The following is an 18,054-nucleotide window of genomic DNA, read 5'->3' as shown; positions in this document are numbered from 1 at the left end:
GAAGGAAGGAAGGAAGGAAGGAAGGAAGGAAGGAAGGAAGGAAGGAAAGAAAAAAAGAATTTAAAGACTTGGAAGACAAGCCACTCCCTACTCCAGCCAAACCTTTTTCTTCCAAGCTTCTTTTTATACCTTGTGGGACTGTGGCACCAACTAGACCCAACCCCCTCGCACACTCGGGACTGACCTCTCAGAGTGAAGACCTCTCTCTTCTGCCATTCCTGCCTGCATCCTGGAAAACACCCAGCCAAGGGCTGGTCTGAAGCTCTTCCTTAACTGCTTTTAAGACCCTGGAGAGCATTAGGTATGAGGGACCGTCTGTCTTGGGAGAGCAGTGAATCTCCTAACTATTGAAAAGATAGTGCTGTGTGATTCCAAACATACTAAAAGCCTGCAATGTGAACAGGTCCTCATTATTTTTTGTTCTCTTGCTCTAAGATGATTCCTAAGAATAGAGGCAAATAGACTAAGAAACCTTGTCTCTGACCCCTCCGTGACTCAGCCAGCATTACAAATTGGCTGTGGGAGTTGGGCTTTGAATCTGTTAGAACAAATTACTGAAGTTGGTGCTCTTTGCATTAGAATCTGCACTTCCCATGAATTAATTCTGCACCCACCTTGTGTGAAAAACAAAGCATAAAGTTGGAGAGCCTGCAGCACATAGCTCGAGATGGAGAGGTGGTGACGCTGGGGCTCGTTTTCCTCTGTCCCTTTTGTCTAGGTCCCTCCTTCCCAGTCTCCCCTGCTCATTTTCTTTTCTCTTTGTCCTGCTCTCCCACAAGGTGATGATGAATGGCTGCTGATGTGCCCATTCACGTTCTCATCTCTCCCTTCCCTCCAGACATTCTCATGTCCATGTGAGGTTGGACCCAGAAGGATTCAGAGTGTGCCAGCTGCAGGACACCTATTTCTAATTTGTTCATTTCCGGGAAGGACTAAAACCACAGCTGGGGTACATGGTGACTTTCCGTCCTTTAACTTTTTTACAATGAGAATGTATTATTTGTGAAATTCATTAAACATGTATAAAAATAGGAAAGTTGCAACCAAGTTTTCTGGGAAGAACACACTGAATTGCTTCCCAAAGAGACTGTTCAGGAAACCAAAGGTGGGCGTAATGGAAGTTTTTCTTTTTTTATTTTGGTAGTGGTTGGTCTATTTATATGATGAATCAGGAGAGGTTTTTTTCCATACTTTTCGGGAAACATACCTGCTTAGGCTGCAGATGAGGCAGGAATTGTACCTAGCTGGCCAAGGCAGCCACTTACCTGCAGATTGAAGAGAGTGGGGGGAATCTCATGCCCACTTGCTGACTGGATTCAGAGAGTCCATCATTAAAGATGCGTAAACGTAACGTGTTACTCAGGTCCTTCCCTGCTGCCTCCAGAGGTTTGGTGGACTTAGGGCTCAGGGTAGCTTAGGGAGGCTCAGGGATCAGGGCTATTCTTAGTTTCATGAGATCATGTGCTCTATAAAAAGTGCTTCTCTAGGCTCCTAACCACCAGGCATGGCACTGCATCTTCCTTGACACCACGGTTACCTTCCATAAATGCAGGTTTTACGGTAATTAATTGTTTATATGTCAGTCTCCCTTTCCTGTTAGCTCATTCAGGGCAGGAGTTGTGTTTTGTTCATCTCTGTATCTCCAGCACCAATACAGTGCCTGACAGTTGATGCTCAAGAAATGACTATTGAATGAATGATGTAAGGTCTGAACTTCAAACAACTGATTTATAAATGAACTTTTGAGAACTGGGGTTTTCCTGTGGTTGGATAGAAGGGAAAGGCCTAGGAACACAACAGTTAAAAACTGGTGCAGTTAAATCCAGATGGCTAATTGGTTCAGTGTTTTGGCTTTGGAACAAACAGCCGATGTTCAAATTCCGGACCTCTGTTTATTGGCTGATGACTTGAGCAAGTTCCTTGACCTCCCTCTTCCTCAGTTCCCTCATCCGTAAAATGCAGATACCAAAATTATCTACCTCCTGGTCTGGTTGTTAGGATTCAGTGAGACAATGCAAACCTCAGACAGCAGGGCACACAGACAAGTTCATTCATTGTTCATTCTTAGCAATTGTTATTATCCAGAACCTTTAAAATATGAGTCATTCTAGTTGGTCAAGTTTTCTGAATACCCCTTTAAACACCAAAGTGTTTCTTATCGAACTAATTTTGAGATAGAGCTTTTAAAAATGGCTTCTTTTTCCTGAAACAATATAAAGAATATCTTAATCTTTAACTCAGGAGTATTATCATAAGCAATCATTATTGTCCTGCACTTGACACAGAAATACTGCCCCAGCGTGTAGGCATGTGTACGGTTGACAGGCTTTTCAGCTTCTCTGCGTCTTGCATTCTTCTGTCTGACCTTCCGAAATAGTCAACTGACTACTCTCAATGGCTTGCTTTTACTACCTTCTCTCACCTTTAGAATTTTTCTTTTCTAACATGCTATACTCTTGAGAATCAGACAACCAAGCACGTTTTAATTGTATATAAAATAAGAGTGACTTGATGAGGCTCTCAATGAGCTCTCTAATGAATAAAAGTGAGTGATTTTTGCAGTTTCCATACTGGTTATCTCCTGTTTGCCATCAATATTCCATATATTTATGACAGATGAAGTCTTACCATACATGAAAGTTTTTGTTCTATATTCTCCTCTACAGTTGTTGTTTTTTAAAGATTTTATTGGGTGCCTGGGTGGCTCAGTTGGTTAAGTGACTGCCTTCGGCTCAGGTCATGATCCTGGAGTCCCAGGATCGAGTCCCGCATCGGGCTCCCTGCTCAGCAGGGAGTCTGCTTCTCCCTCTGACCCTCCCCCCCTCATGTGCTCTCTCTCTCTCTCAAATAAATAAATAAAATCTTTAAAAAAAAAGATTTTATTTATTTATTTTAGAGTGAGAGCGAGTGGGGGGAGGGGCAGAAGGAGAGGGAGAAAAATCTCAAGCAGACTCTGTGCTGAGCGTGGAGCCTGACATGGGGCTCGATCTCACGACCCCGAGATCATGACCTGAGCCGAAATCAGAGTTGGATGCTTAACTGACTGAGCCACCCAGTCTTCTGTTTTCTGTTCTACAGTTTTTACTGGAACTCACATAATGCCCTTGGGCTGGGCTAGAGCTTTTAGCACATCTCCTAAATAGAAAGAAGCAGCCTGTGCTACCGGGTTCAAGTCCTAGATCAGCTACTTGATTTCTTTAAGACTGACTCTCAGTTGTCAGTAGGGCTTAATGAGATAGCACTTTCACTTATGTTAACATATACTTTGTTACTGTAAAGTGCTAAAATTGTATTATTAGCGTTAGTGGTACTCCACCATGTTTGCAGTTTTGTTTATTGTATTTCCATGGATCTGGAATGAGAGAGAATACTATATATGCCTCATCAGAGAAATTCATCAGCGGCCTTTAAATGAAGTAACTTCCTTTAAAACATGTAATAAAACCACTGTGAAGCTCCTGTCTGATGGATGACGGAGGAAGGTGGGGGAATGTGTAATGAAAACGCCACCCTGTGGTGTTCAGTAGGCCAGAAGAGGAGGAGAAATCCCTTTTTCTAACAGATTTTGCCTGTAAGCTCTTTTGTACATACAGATGGGAAAGTGTTAAAATACGTATGTGGCATGTTTATGGATTTTAATCAGGAGCTGTTGATAATTAAATAGATCTAATAATTTTTTCTAAATTTATATTTAACTTCTCAAATTAAATTTATTAAGCTTATTTCTGGACTAACCTGTCCTGGTGTGCACAGTATGAAATGCTTAGAAGATTATTTAGCTAATGTTCTCTTTCTCAATTTTGAATTTGTTTTGCTGACACTTTTCTCTCTCTCTCTCTCCTATATTCACTTCCTAATCTATTTAAACCTCTATGAGTATCCACCTGAAATGAATTCCTCTTTGCAGTCCTGTGTCCTCTGGGGCTAGCTAACCCTGTGGTTGCCTTCAGTATGGACCCACTTTTGCCTTTATTATACAGTTCCTGGGACCCACTCAGGGCCTGTTTTACTCTGTTGTTTAATAGAGTGCAGGAACTTTAAAGAGAGGTTTAGGACTAAAATTCATGTATCCGAAAGACAAGGAAGCTTAATTTAAACCACAAAGAATTTCAAAATGTGCTATGTGAAGCCACTGGAGGAGGAGGGGAGAGTCCATGTGCTGTGAGGGAAGCATATGGAATTCAGAATCTCAAGGTCTGCACTTATATCTTGGTCCTGCAATTTATAACTGTGTGAGTCACTTCAGCTCAGAGACTCAGTTTCTTCGTTGGTGAATGTAGGGATAATATCTGTTCTATCTGTATTGTAAGGCTGAGTAGAGTTTAAGTGAGCTGCAACAGCATTGTTAGGAAGACATATGCTAGATCCAAGAATTCTGAAATGCTGGCTACTTGGAGCATCGGGCCATTTTCCTACTTTTAATTGCTTCAAGTCGAATGATTGCACTTACCCATGTTATATTGTTAAATTTTAACTTCTGATCGTCCACTGATTTGGAAGGATGGAGAGGGGCAGGGAAGCAGATGACCAGGCACGTGGCGAGACATCAGGCCTAGGCTTGTTTTAAAGCAGTGAGTTTTGGGGTGTCTGGGTGGCTCAGTTGGTTAAGCATCTGCCTTCGGCTCAGGTCATGATCTCGGGGTCCTGGGATCAAGCCCCACATTGGGCTCCCTGCTCAGCAAGAAGCCTGCTTCTCCCTCTCTCTCCCTCTCCCACTTCCCCTGCTTGTGTTCCCTCTCTTACTATCTCTCTCTCTGTCAAATAAATAAATAAAATCTTAAAAAAAAAAAAAAGCAGTGAGTTTTATATGTATAAAAAAGAAGCTACCCCAGCTTCAAGGACTTTAAGGCCACATCCTTTCTGCTAAGAGGTCAAAAACATTCAAATCAGAGATGGAGGAAGACTCTTTAAGAGAAAGATCAGCTCTTTGGTCAGACATGTGATAGAAGAAGGAAAATAGGGCCTGTCATGAAGAAAAAGTCTACTGGGTAAATACCTGATAAAGTTTTTACCCAGAAGATGTTCTTACTCTCCTAGAAGATGTCTTTGGAAAAGGTGGGTTTGGTTAGAAGCCTACTCCAGTTAGCAGTGTCTAAGGGAGGACTTTAGCCACAGAATCAATGCACTCATGGTTCTCAGGACCACAGAAAGCCCAACCCAAATCTAACTTTAGGCAGTGTAAAAATTAGATGCAAAATATGGTGTGGAAGAAGGCCAGGGTATCCAGTCCTTCCTTAACTTGTCTTTAGGATAGTGAAAAAACAAGCCATGTCTAACAGTCAGTTTTGAGTAGAGAAGGGTAGTGATATATATCGTCAGTGAAATAATTGGACACATGGTGTTGGGACAACAGCTGGTCCCAGACCAATTTTTGTCTTCATCGATTAGGCATCTTCTAGTAACTAAACTGCTACCACAGCAATTTTGTTACAACAGTGACCTGTGATCACAGTGTTTAAATTCTACTGTATCCATGTAACTCCACCCCAGGACCAGGGAGCCAGCAGTGAGCTGTTAAAATGTATAAAGCCGTCCCTTGCTGGGAGGCCACTATGATAACAGTGTCTCCAAGTTGGAAGCCATGAAAATGGTTGGGAATATTTTACCTTCAGATACAAGACCTTAATCTCATGTTGACCTTGGACTGTAATTTGGATAACTAGCACTTGTATTCCCCATTTGCAGCGGGGAGGTAGATTGGTTAGAAAACCTGTGTTTGCAGTCAGTAGATGGTATTCATGCATTGGAACCTACATTCCTGTCTTGGACTAATGTTTGTCATGTCAATGCTGAGTTTGCCCAGAAGATATGCTTTTTCTTGAAGGAGCTCATCCAAGATCCCTCTGTCTTCCTCATGCCACTGTGTCAAGCAGCACTTTTTTATTATTTTTAAGATTTTATTTATTTATTTGAGAGAGAGACAGAGAACACAAGCCAGGGAGGAGAGGGAGAAGCAGACTCCCCACCTCCCCAACGTAGAGCTCCATCCCAGGACTCTGGGATCATGACCTGAGCCGAAGGCAGACGCTTAACCAACTGAGCCACCCAGGCGCTCCTAGGCAACATTTTTTTATTCAAGCTTTACCTAGCTGCAGATCCAAAAACTTTCCCCCTTACATAAAAAGTCTACATTTGCATTTGAGCCTTTCCTGGTCCATTCCCACCATACTCCAGAAGCACTTTTCGAAATATGGCAGGGCTGGTGTTCAGCTGGTCCATACCTATAGGCCCTGAAAGAGTTTTTAAGGTCAGGTTCCATTTGGAATGGTCAGTGCGTTTGTTGTCTCATTTGTTAAGTATTTTGAATATGGTCCCTGTGATATGGCATTAATTTTATCAGGTAAAATATATAGCCAACATACTTCAGCTTAGCAGACTTCAGTTTTGTTTTGTTTTTAAGATTTTATTTATTTATTTGAGAGAGAGAGAATGAGAGAGAGAGCACACGAGAGGGGGGAGGGTCAGAGGGAGAAGCAGACTCCCTGCCAAGCAGGGAGCCCGATGTGGGACTCGATCCAGGGACTCCAAGATCATGACCTGAGCGGAAGGCTTAGCGTAACCAACTGAGCCACCTAGGTGCCCTAGACTTCAGTTTTTGATAAGAAGGGGGACATTTATTTAGGAAATTTTATGGAATTTGAAAAATCATTTGTATTTTTCTTGCTTTATCTACTCTCCAGTGAAACTGAACAGTAATTTTTTAGCAAACCCTATTGTTGCCCAATTCCATATACTTTGGCCTATTTCCTAATTCATCTGCAGCGGCAGTGGCCTGTCCCTCTGCACTTGGGCATCGAGCTTCTGTGTCTCTCTACTTCTGTCTGGTGGTTTTCTTTGGTGCTAAGGGATCGTCACAGCCAATGAGCCAACCAAAAATTGTCAGAGATTGATGCCTGTGGGTCAACATCCAACAGATGAGGGTAAGGGTGCCCCAGCTTCCTCATCCCTCCCCAAGACAATGTTGAGGTGTGTTCTACTCTCTTCCTCGGTGGGTCCCCAGTGGGACGGAGCCCCAGTTACCCTCGGCAGTAATCCACTCATTAATGCACCCATTATCCCCATTACTGGCTTTTCTCTCTTCCCTGCCTCACTTTCCCCACTTTCTTCCATGTGCTTCCTCAGATCACCTCCCAAATACACTCTCTGAACCCAAGACCTTATCTCAGGATCTGCTCTCAGTGGAAGCCAGTCTAAGATACAATTTTTCCCTGCTATACCAGTTCCAGGTTCCAGCTTCTGGCCACCAACACCTCTCAATCTATTAGAAATGCAGATTGATCAAGTCCTGCCTGAGCTCCAAACCCTAAATGGTTTTCCCTTGCCTCAAAATAGAACCCAAGATTGCTGCCGCAGCTTAGCACCATTGAGTGGCCTGGCTGCTTCTGTACTCAAGCTGCATCTGAGACGTAGTATGTAAAGTGTTTTCCAGATGCTTCCACCAGAGGTTTCTCTTCATTTCTCATTCCCCGTCGCCCCCTTGTCTCTCCTTCCCTGCACTGCTGTTCCTCCGTCTGGGCTGTTCTTTCCCACTGTCTGGCTTACCCATTCCTTCACACCCTCAGCTTCACAGGAACCTTCTTGGACCTTTCCAGCTTAGTCCAGTCCCTCTAACCTGTCCCTAGACTGTGCCACTCCTTCAAGAGCTTTGCATATTTGCAATGATGTGACATATTTTCGATGATGTATTTAATGTCTTTCTCTAGACTAGGGATCTGCAAACGATTACAGTTTATTGAACACAGCCACACCCATTTGTTTTCATATTATCTATGGGTACTTTGGGGCTACAATCAGAGAATTGAGTATTTGGCAGCAGAGACCATACAGATCGCCAAAATTCTCAAATATTTGCTCTCTAGATCGTTACAAAAATGCTTGCTGACCCCTCCCCTAGACTGTGAACCCTGAAGGTGAAGTCTCTTGCTCATTTTCGTGAGCTGGCACCCAACACAGCTCCTGACAAAAAACAGCCATAAATAAATATTTTTTTTTACTATGTGACTTGAAACCGTTTCTGCGAATGTTGCTTTTTTCCCTTCCTTATTATTTTGCCCTTCTTTTGTGAATTTTGCATATGCACTGTGACAGTGCTGTTCATAGCAGGTAAAAACTTCCAGACCTGTAGACGATGATGTAGTTCCACCTTATAGTTCTTTATCAGACGGAAGTCAGATGCCCATCTCCTTTGTAATGTTTACTAGTTTTATAGGCAGTGCTCTTACTAAAGAGATAAAGATTTTACTATCTTTTTTTTTTTTCAGCCAAGGTGTTTCAGACCAAGTGGGACATGATGTGTACTATATAAAGTGCTTTCCAGATGCCTACTTGGTTAAAAAGAATCCCACTCCTATATTTTTTGGAGGAAAGCATGCCCTAGCTAGATTTAATTTTAGAATATCAGTGTATAATGAAGTAAAGAAAGCTTTTATTTTAATGATATGGGGTGTAAAAATGTGCATGCTCCATGCTGCTATTATCATTTTTCACATACAAATTTTATCATCTCACTCTTTTACTTAAAAAAAAAGTAATATTTTCCCAAGCATCTCTGTGATGCCCAGAGGAATTTCTTGAATCTGGTTTATAATTTGCCTTTATAATATTATCTCCTGTTATGCTCTACACTAGGGGATGTAAAACTAAGGCCTGTGGGCCCAATCGACACTGCTGCCTGTTTTGTAAATAAAGTTTTATTGGAACACAGCCACACTCATTTATTCAAGTATTTTCCATGGCTGCTTTCAGGTATAAGGGAGTGGTTGTGACAGACTGTGGCTTGCAAAGCCTCATGTATTTACTCTCTGTCCCTTCAAAGAAGAAAATTTGCTGGTCCTGCTCTAGGAAAGTTTTTATATTAACCATGACTATCTGCTCTCACCATTTCCTCTGCTTATCAAACTTTTTCATGTCTCTGAGCCTTTGCACATACTATGCCCTCTGCCTGGTAAAGCATTCTTCCCTTTCCTGCTTAGAAAACTCATGCAAGGGGGACGCCTGGGTGGCTCAGTCAGTTAAGCGTCTGCCTTCGGCCCAGGTCATGATCCCAGGGTCCTGGGATCAAGTCCCACATCGGGCTCCTTGCTCAGCAGGGAACCTGCTTCTCCCTCTCTCTCCCTCTGCTTGTGCTCTCTCTGTCAAATAAATAAAATCTTAAAAAAGAAAAAAAAAAAAGAAAGAAAACTCATGCAAGGGATGCCTGGGTGGCTCAGTCAGTTAATCACCTGCCTTTGGCTCAGGTCATGATCCCAGGGTCCTGGGATCGAGTCTTGCTTTGGGCTCCTTTCTCAGCCTGCTGCTCCCCCTGCTTGTTTTCTCTCTTTCTCTGGCAAATAAATAAAATCTTTTAAAAAAGAAAAGAAAAGAAAACTCATGCAAGCTATCAGTGCCCTGCTTTGGTTTTCATCTCCTTTCTAAAACTTCTGAATTTCCCCAAATGCATTTTTTTTCCTTTTCTGAGTTCCCATAGCACTTTGAACAGATGTGTGTTAAAGCACTTGTCATTGCTATTTGTATCATAATTCCTATTTTTTTCTTTATGTCCTACTAGAGTATAAGCTGTAGGGGATAAGATTCTATTATCTTTATTCAATGTATTCCCCCAGGTGCTTAGCACCAAGTAGATACCAAGAAGTGACTGATTAATGTCAGAGGGTTGCATGTTATTAACCAGTGTACAGGAAAGGTAGAGTGTTAAAACAGAGACACATAGAGCCGTTGGAGGAATTAGAGAATTTTTTTAAAGATTTTATTTATTTATTTGAGAGAGAGAGAGAGCATTGGCAGGGGGAGGGGCAAAGGGAGAGGGAGAAGCAGGCTCCCCGCTGAGGATGGAGCCCAACTCCGGGCTCCATCCCAGGACCCCAGGATCATGACCTCAGCTGAAGGCAGACACTTAACTGAGCCACCCAGGCGCCCCTAGAATTTTTAACTGTAAAGTATTTAAGAATTATTTTTGCTCTACTTTCCCCTGGTCCTGCCCTTACAGATGGAAAAAAAAAAAAAAAAAAAGAGGGATCTTGCCCAAGCCAACTCAGTGGCACCACCTCACAGAGAACCTTGGTGAGGGTTGACTAGACACAGTGTGTTAATTGGAGAGTTAACTGCTTAGTAAAATTGTTAATACTTATTTCCATGGTCAAAGAAGCAGGAAATTTGTTGGTGGGCAGGAAGTAGAGAATTTTAGTATCAGCTCCATCTTTCATTTGCAGACAAATAAGATGATTTTCTGTCTCCCTTAGTTTGTATTTTTGGTAAATAAGGATGATTCTCATTCCTTGATATTGTTTCTGCCTTTATCTGTAAGTGTTGAACTCAGTTTTTAAACTTGCTTTGAATCCATCATGGCCTTTGCAATAGCAGCTTTGATGACCTGGCTTGTTATGACCAACTTAATAGTTTTCTTCTCTTCTGTGAAAGATCGAATTCAAAATGGAAAGCAGCTTTTTTCAAGAGTTTCCCACATTTGTCTGAGTGATGGTGATGTCATGTTGCTAGAGCCAGTTACCTACTGGATGCTTCATACTCTCTAACTGCCTAACGGGGGGAATTTGATCTGGCAAAGAGCCCAGGTGTCCATCTTCCTAGGGCTGGTAACCATTTATGGGGTGATAAGGATGAACTTTAATTGACTTCCTAGACATCTCTTCACTAAGGGAAAGAAGAGGAAAAGACAAAAGGAAAGAGTGAGTGCTGACAAGCAATTTCAGAGATTGATAGTCAGTTTGGACCTAATTTTAAATACCAGTAAAATCATATTTGTCATGTCAAACATCTATTTGAATGAGAACTCACGGACTAAAATCTCTTTTCTAATATTTATAGAGTTACGTTTTAAGAGTTGTGGCACTCATTTTTTTCCTTACTACTTAGTGGAAGAGGTCACATGACATTGTCCACTTTCAAGTTAATGGGCTTTTAACATCTTTTGGGCAGGTTTTTATAATGAAAGAAATCCATTTTTGCTGCATTTCCATTGTTAAAGCTTTGGCAGTAATACTTACGCATGGTAATAATGTCAGTAGAGAGGTCTTGTTTGCTTACAAACAGATTTCAATTGTTGAGAGACCAAATTATGTCCTGTTGCTATAAACATGGGCAGTATTTGGTCTCTGTTCATCAAGCTACTTTGTAATTAGGATTGCATCCAAATAACAAGTGCCTCTTCTCCCACGGAGGTCATTTCAACCTGCAATTTGCACTGACGGAACAAGGTTTCATGAGAGGACATGTCTATGCACAAAGATGAGCTTAAATAAAAAATATACATGTATACATACATGTATACCATGTGCATCTCTGATTGTGTCTGGCTTATTACTTTTTAGTGTCAGTCAGCAAGAAAGTTTTTAAAATATGGATAGACATTTTGTAAAATTCAGGTCAAAACCAATATTTAAACTCTTAGGTAATAATTGAATTCTCTTAGCTTTTGTCAAGAAAAACTTACTATAGTTTGCAAAACTGTTCTGTATATCTGGAGTTCTATCCACTAGTTTTTTTGGAGAATGCCCTAGAGTGTGCTGGGTATTTCTCTGTAGCCCTAAAAGAAAGAAGAATATATGCTCTAATATTTTACAGCTGTCAAGCTAAAAATCCACCAGGGCCAACTTGAACAACCATCATGATGGTAAACAGTGAACAGAGAACATGTAAGGCAGGAACTGAAAATAATTTAGAGGGTTTTTATTTTGGCAGCTGAGGTTCTGACGCCAAATCCCTGATTTTGTCCTTAGGAAAGCTGGTGGTGACATTTGCAGTAGCTCTATTTAAGGAGAGGAAGTTTGATGACTGATAAGAACCAAGGCTTAGATTCAGGAATTGGATGACTGGCGACAGCCATTTCCACAGCTGTCCTTGGGGACCACTGGGAGACCTTTTGTTGCTTCTTCTGCCCTGTTTTAGGAAAGTAGATTTCTAGTCAGGCTGCCCTACAGGAGACCCTCAAAGCATTTTCTTCACAATGAAGTTGGCTCTATGTAAGTGAATCTTACTTTGAAGCGTGACCAATGGTTATTTTTGAGGTATTATTCCCCCACTTCTGTAAATAAGGAAAGCAGTGAAGGGGATTTAGAATAGCATGCATTTGGAACTTCATCCGTAAGACTTCCTATTCTCAGGGCTACCCTACCAGGGTACCAATTCTCTCCTCCATCTCATCTCCCCTACCCCACATGTCAGTTCACTGGATGCATGTGACAAGGCACATGAAAATCTGACATTCTGAGCATCTTTAAACCAAAAGAGTCCACTTACCATGAGTCAGTGAGAAGCAGGGAGTAAGTGCTCTGAGAATATCCCTGCAAATCCTTCCTTGCTATGCTTTAGCCTGCAAGGGAACGATCTTGTCTCACATTTCCTATCCTTTTACTCAGGTCCGGATACATAATTTGTCCAGCACAATGAAATGAAAACATGGGGCCTTTGTTTAAAAATTATTAAGAATTCTGAGCCGATAGCAGCAAGCATTAAACTAAGCACAAGGCCCTTCTCAACGTGGGGCTTGGCGTGGCTGCATGGGTCACCCATCCCTGAAGCCGGCCTGGATTTTATATCTTTTCTTTCTTATTTAAGACCTTACCTGAACTTTAAAAATATCACCTTATGACATCTGACAGATACTACATTTCGGGTATGTGTCCCTTGGTGTTTTCTTTTTTTTTTTAATTTTTATTTATTTTTATTATTATGTTCAGTTAGCCAACATCTGATAGTATTTTGTTTCAAACATTGAGTTTTTTTAAATTTTATTTTATTATGTTATGTTAATCACCATACATTACATCACTAGTTTTTCATGTAGTGTTCCATGATTCATTGTTTGTGCATAACACCCAGTGCTCCATGCAGTACGTGCCCTCTTTAATACCCATCACCAGGCCAACCCATCCCCCCACCCCTCCCCTCTAGAACCCTCAGTTGGTATTTTCTGATCTCTCTCAATCTCTTGATGCATATTTTGTGTCCCTTTCCTCCTATTCCTTCTCCTCTTTTTTCCCCTACTTATTAATTTTTAAAAGTACACTTTATTTTTTAGAGCAGTTTAACTTCACAACCAAACTGAGGGGAAAATTCAGAGATCTCTCAGATTCCCCCCTACTCTCAGCCCACACACAGCCTCCCCATTATCAGCATTCCCCCGCCAGAGTGGTAACATCTATTACCACTGATGGACGCTCACTGGCACATCATCATCACCCAGAATCCCTAGTTTATATCAGAGTTCACTGTTGCTGTCGTACATCCCATGAATTTGGACAAATGTATTCACCCTTATGGTATCATACGGAATCTTTCCACCGCCCTGAACATCCTCTGTGCTCCATAAAAGACATTTCTTTAGAAACCAGCTTTGATTTCTGATTTTATGTCCCTTTTCCTCATCTCACTGCCATGACATCTGTGTATCTCAAAATTCCGGGCCAGTATGAAGCTAAAAGGCTCATGTTGGAAAAGTGAGACTGATTGCAAGAAACAAAGGGCCAAATTTATTGACAGTTGTTCTGCGTGGTGGGAGCAGAGCAGATGGGGCGCATCAATGGAGAGTGCACGTGCACAGAGGGGCGGGGGGGGCGCCTGACGTCATCCTTACCCTATAAAGAAACTATAGTACAGAGATTCAGGTAAAAAATAGCAAAAACTCTGCAGTTGGGTCTGTCCTTTTCCCCACTGGTGTAGAAAATTCTGACAATTCTGACAATGAATGCAAGAAGCTTTATCAAATATACTTGGAGAAAGCTAAGTAGTATAAGTTTGCTGTCATTTGTCGTAGGTTCCCCCAACATGGAAGGTGGATAAGAATTCCTCCCAACCAATTATCAGAGCCCAAGAGAGGAGAGGGGAAGCTATCTTTAAATGTTGGAACTTATTCGGATCAGCAGGGCCCTCCTTCTTTCCTCTTTGCTGCTTTCGTCACTCGTTTTTATAAAATGACCACCAAGACCGATTTACATGGTAAAAAGAAATCACAGGGAGTGAGAAAGGATGTATGGCAATTGTCCTCCCTTTGTTTGCCCTGTGAATGATGGGGGATGGAAGGGTGGGAATCAGGGCTGTTTGGGGGGCTGAGGGTTATTACTGAGTATGAGCTGGCAAAATCACCTGGTCCCCTGGGAACTCTCCTCAAGGTCTAGCCAGGACATCCACATCATCCCATGAAGCACCTTCTTTTTATGCATTAATGGATTGTGTTTTGGAATCAAGTTATTTATTTAGCTGCATAATCCTGGAAAAGATGATGTAAGACCTTATTTTGTTACTTTAGTTAAATGTGTTTGTGGCCTACCTTCCATTTCAGCTGCAGCTGGGATGGACAGCTCCCGCGCACGTCAGTGCCCCACCAAAACTATTCCCAGCCTCGGCACCTCAGGACTTCTTTCTAAACCACAGAGCTTGCACAACCTAAACTCAGGATAGTTGGGAAGTTTGGGGGGAGTTAGTGCGCTGGAGGTACCCCTCAAATAATGCAGGATGAGAGTCCGTAGATAAATCTCCAGACTCCTGTGCTTTGGAGGCAGAATTCTGGGATGCATTCTCCAAGAGTCGCCAGTAAGAAAACTAGCTCAGCAACAAACGTTCCTGTCTTTCCCTCCTTCCTTGCCTCAGTTTTCCTGCTCCTGGGTTCACCTCCCAAAAAAGCTGCATCCAAGTCCCAGTTTCAAGCTCTTCTTTAAGGGGAATACAAATTAAATGCCAGGCTAGCATGCATTTCTGCCAGTTTTCTGTGTGTCTTGGTTCAGCTGTGACATTCTTTCGTGTACAGGTCTTCAAACTTTGAACTGGTAACTGATAAAAGAGAAAATCAGAAAATTAAAAATATTTTTATGTTGAAAAATTTTCCATATGTTGATAGCATCTCATTATATATATTCATCTACACGGTAAACTTTATCAAGGTCCCACTCTTTGTCAGGAACAATGGTGCAGGCTGGGGCTAGAAAGAGGAGTAAGATGTGCTTCCTACCTAATGGGAGTATAGGGTCTACCGGAGAGAAATGATGCTAGAAATCTGCACAGAGCATAATGAGAGCACGATGGCAGTGGTCAGTTACGCATCTGTGGTTAGGGGTTGTGAAGGGTAAGCGGTGAGAGCCAGCAGCACAGAGTGAGGAAGGCCTTCACAGGACAGGGGGAAGCTGAGCAAAGACACACTTGCCTGGAGGTGTGAGCAGGTCAGTCCTGGGGAAGCACCACAGGGGCTGGGGCACAGTTTGAGGTTCACTTAGAACCAAGAGATGAAAGCGACCACCTGATATCCTGTGTGAAAGACAGTGGAAGCTGACGAGGGAATCAGGAGCATGCCGGAAACATCATGAAACAATAGCACTTTGCAAAGCAACTCCACAGATGACGCCCCTAACCATGGGAGTGGAGCACAAGGCTTCTGACTCAGGCAGGATTCTAAACTCTTTTTTTTTTTTAATGTTATGACAACTGTATTTCTATTTTTCTAAAATGAGTTTCTTGATTTAGTGAGGGCCTCAAGGGCACAGGGTATTAGCCACTGCCCTGTTCTGTAGGATGCATTTGTTCAGGGCAGATCTTCACTTTCCTTGTCTTCTTCAGAAGAAAGGGCTCCAGGATTGCCTGAAAGGCTTGAAGAAATGTGAAGCTAAAGCACCTTTACTGAAACTTGAGTCCTTTCAGACACAGTTGCCAGATTCCACCAGCATGCTTTTCACTTCCAAATGCACCACCAGTTTGAGCCCTGCTCGTTGGAACATTGATATTTACAGTGCTATGGTCTGATCCTTTAGGTCCAAGCCAGCAGAAGATTCTGCCCCCATCCTTGGTAAAGATGCTACTTGAAAGTCCCTGCTTTACTTCATTACTCCAAAGACCTTTTTTACACGCTTGAATTTAAAGACATGAAGAATCAGAGAAAACATCTGTGTGCACCCGAAAGACGCATCATGGGCAGAACCTGTCACAGTTGTCAGTTCTCTGTAATTTCCAGGGTAATCCCTAGCCTCACCCATAAACCACTGTGCCATCCACCTTTTTTTTTTCACTTCTTCCTCTGCGTCAGGGAACTTGCTCACTACCTATTTGGTATGGAGTAGTCTGTGGAGAACATTAGAGTCTGAAGGGTACCTGTACAGATCTGTATAAAGGCCTTTTTAAGTTCATTTACAACTTCATCATGGATGCTTTAATGTAAAAACGGTTGCTTCAGTGGTACACGTCTGCCCAGGGATTCCAGATTCTTTGCACTTTGCAGTATTGCTTTCTTATAACGACTTCCAAATTTTAAGCTCCCTTTTACTGCAAGGCTTACAGTAGACAATCAGAGATAAGCTTTATAAAAGTTCCAATTCTGGTCCTTATGCTTCATCTTTATCTTTTTATTCCAGGGGAAAGGGTTTAGTGGGAGAAAGTAGAAAAGTTATTTTGTAAAAAATGGAAAAAAAAAAAAAAACAACAAAAACGAAGGTTTATTTTAGAAGCACATATAAGTGACCGGAGAAGTGGGAAAAAAATGGTACATTCATTTCAATCTGAATAGGAATTTAGTCTGCCATGAGCTATTAGACTGACTGCAAGAATGAGGATTTAATGAGAAGAGAAAACTCATCTGTGACTTCGTGAAGCAGGTGCTGAAATCTGTCATTGCTTTGAGGGGGCATTTCAGAAAAATCCAAAATAATGGTATCAATGTCTTGCCATCTGTTTTCTTATTCCAGTTTGTACCAACCTTTTAAAAAACACTCATTCTTACACAGGCATCTGCACACACTATTTTGGCCTTTGAAGTGGGCAATGAACATTGCATAACAATTATCATAAAATTGGACTTGAACTGTCTTGAACTTTTTGCATGTTCATTGGCTGATTGATGCTTTGTACATTGAGTCGTCTTCAAAGAATACCAAACAGAAGAACTGTGTTTTGAATTTTCTCTAGAGAGCTCCCTATAGCTTCTGGTATGTGAGCGAAGGTAGGAGAGAGGAGTGATTTGTTGTTACTTTCTGGGTCTGTTTTAAATGCTCTGTGGTAGCATCCCTGCAGCCCTGTGGCTTTCATCTTTGTTTTTAGTCTTTTGGAGACAACAGCTGGATTCTGCTTTAGTACTTACTCTTGATTCTTGTCCTGTTGCGAGCCATTCTGGTGGGGTTTTTTTTTGTTTGGTTGGTTGGGGGGGGGGTTTGGCATGTGGCATTCTACTTTTCCATAGTATTTAATTAAAAGTTTGGTTTTTTGGAACTTGCCATTGGTAGACTGCTAGAAAACGGAGCCAGCGGATCTTTGCAAGGAGTCTGAGATCCCGTTTTACCCTTGTAGCCTCCCCATCCAAGGGTCGAGTGCTTTCTACCAACTCTGCTTTTGGTAAAAGTCCACAGTGCACGCTTCACTTGAGATAAACCACATGTGCTGATTTGTAACTTACATGAACAGGCCAAAAAAAAGACGTATTTCCTGAGGTTTTGTTCACAGTTTTCTGTGATTTTAGTTATTACTAAAATGGTTTAATTTTAAACACAGCAGATCTACTTCTAACTTGGTTCTCTGAGACTGCCAATTTTGAATTTTATGCTGACATAATTTGTCCCCAAAATATATATGCTTGGGTCACCAAGGGCATTCAGGGATGATTATCTCATTTTTGTATATGGGAAGGAAGTGGTTGGGGAGAGGAGGAATAAAAATAGCACTCCCCCCACAATAAAAGAAAAAAAGCCAACAAGAATTTGCCCCAAAGTAATTCAGAATGATAGTCTTGTCCAGATTATGAATTTATAGGATAAGCTATATATTTATGACAATTTTAAAAAATTAATCCACTTTTGATAGGAATTCTCACCTTTCCCATTGCCATGATATCCTCTTCTATCACAGATTTATTTTGGAAAATTATAGTGAAAAAGGAGCCTTTTCTGGGAAATAACACAGCAGTGAGAAAGAGATGCCATTAAGACATTTTCTGAGAAATCAAAGTTTTAAACTTTTTTTTAATCCTCCATTTTTATGCCAGATTATGTGAACTGCTGAACTTCATACAGGACTTAACATACAATAAGAAAACAGAACCTACAAAAGCTGTCAAGATTTATTAACCTC

The 18,054-nt window shown here is 41.6% G+C and overlaps 1 protein-coding gene across 8 annotated transcripts in view; it reads left to right on the top strand.

Annotated features, from left to right (window-relative positions):
• The window catches only part of RAPGEF4 (Rap guanine nucleotide exchange factor 4), a 288,792-nt gene that overhangs the window by 130,491 nt on the left and 140,247 nt on the right, over nt 1–18,054 (top strand). The gene's annotated exons all lie outside the window — the stretch shown is intronic.

Source organism: Mirounga leonina, unplaced genomic scaffold, assembly GCF_011800145.1.
Source record: "Mirounga leonina isolate KUSES-001 unplaced genomic scaffold, KU_Mleo_1.0 Mir_151, whole genome shotgun sequence".
NCBI classification, from domain to species: domain Eukaryota; kingdom Metazoa; phylum Chordata; class Mammalia; order Carnivora; family Phocidae; genus Mirounga; species Mirounga leonina.
Note: the sequence above shows the minus strand (reverse complement) of the source record. Positions and strands in the feature narration are given on the sequence as shown.